Genomic DNA, 2,072 nt, shown 5'->3' with positions numbered 1-2,072 from the left:
ACGTCAAGCTAGCGACAAGACGACGGCAGCAAACAGGAAGTCTCTTGGTTGGACTTTCAAATTAAAAGCGTGGACTTCCTCGTTTGAAAGATAGATAGCAAAGTATTTGCACTTTGTTACATTACAACACTATGATCTTCTTTTCTGTTTTAGGATCATTAATCATCGTTAATCATCGTTAATCATCATTAATCATCGTTAATATGATCAGGAGTGGCAGCTTTTTCTAACATGTCAACATGGCTGCTATGCAAAGGCCCCATTACAATTTGTGTGTATTATAATGTTTCTGACTAATTTACTGCTATTTTTGTAACACCTTATATTATTTTTGAATGGGTAAACCAGATATATGAGTTTCACACGCTGCCATGGGTGCAATTAATATACAAGATATCGCAATAACAACATCACACTTTTTAAAAAAATGCTTCTCTCTCCAGTCCTTCCAAGAAATCGTAATTCATGACAATATTATACTTTCTTGGTTATTACTTATAGTGAAGGAAAATTTAAAAATTCAAATCCTAGACATGTAGGAACTGTAGGAATTTGTGTTCATAACAAAAACCAGAAAATATAATTCATAATTGAAATTATGCTGAAAATATGCTTTATATATAGATAAGAAGGGAAAAATATCCTATTTTTAATCACAGTACAATTGAACGGCACGTGCAATGAAGATACCTTGTCCAACTGAAGTTAAACTGTGTAAAACAGTGTCGAAATCACCTGCAAAAACAGCAGACAACAACCTTCAGCTGTTACAAACCTCCCACTGAGTCACATTAGAGGGTGAAGTGTGGCCTGATTGGTTTTGAACCAGCAGGTGGAGTTAGAGACGCACTCACACTCACTGAGTGAGAGAGAGAGAGAGAGAGAGAACACAAACAGTGAGGGGTGATGGAGCCTTGACTTTATCTCACAGTGCAACACGTGAATGTAAGAAAGATGTGTGATATAACAGAGCTGTCACCGCAGCAGCAGCAGCAGCAGCAGCAGCACAAAAAAGGCAACACGGAGACGACAACAACACAGAGACGCAGCGCGGCAAAGGCCAAAGGTGTCAATGCGACGAAAGTACGAGCTCACACATGTCAGGCAAAGGTGGACGAATTATGTAACATGTTGTATTGAAACATTTTGTCACGTCTCACGCGGACGATTTGATTCTCGTCCACAAAGAGATTTCTTGAAATGCACTTTTAATTTCAGACACAAAGGGACTATTAGCTGTGTGTGATAAAAACCATCAGTGACAGGAGCTGAAAACCTTTCTTTCTTTCTTTCTTTTTTTATGTAAATGAATGTTTTCCTAAATCACCCTGTGACTTGAAAAATACAAAAATAATAATAATAATAACAAGGATCCATTTGACTCCTTTCTCATCCATTACCTGAAAATAAATGTTTCTGATTATGTCAATTTTCCCCGAACAAAATGTCTTTTTTTGTGTGGCATTGTTTTTCTTTTTTCGGTCATTTCAAGCAGGCAAAATATGTTTTTTACTGTTCAATATTCAAATTTAACAAACAAAATATGGTGATTGTGTACAGCTACAGTGTTTTTTTACAGTAATAAAACACTACTTTAGTGTTTTATGCAGTAAATTGTAAATAACTGCCAGATATTGAACGTTATTCTGGAAAAATGGGCAAAAGCATTTACTCACAGGACAATTTCTTGCCCTTTTATGGTTATAATAAGAAAAAAAAGGTGAATTTCAAGTGTCAGATTAACCTAATCCCTTTATTTTTACATGTTTTTGGGCTGTGGAAGTATAACTAACTAAAGAACATGTAAACTCTATGGAGTTAAAGTTTTGATGCTAACTGAAGGCTACAAAGAAATAAAATAACGGAAATCGGGAAATAAAATGACTTTTCGACTGTTATATTAGCAGAAAACAGACTGTAATCTCATTTTTGCTTTTATTTTCTTAAGGTCGTCTCGATCACATGACTACATATTTATGTTAACGCTGTTTAACAGGTGTACCTAATAAAGTGGTCTGTGATGTTATCAGGCGTATCTTAATGAAATCTTACACAGTCATTTGGTTTCCACG

Source organism: Solea solea, chromosome 3, assembly GCF_958295425.1.
Source record: "Solea solea chromosome 3, fSolSol10.1, whole genome shotgun sequence".
In the NCBI taxonomy this organism is placed as follows: domain Eukaryota; kingdom Metazoa; phylum Chordata; class Actinopteri; order Pleuronectiformes; family Soleidae; genus Solea; species Solea solea.
Note: the sequence above shows the minus strand (reverse complement) of the source record.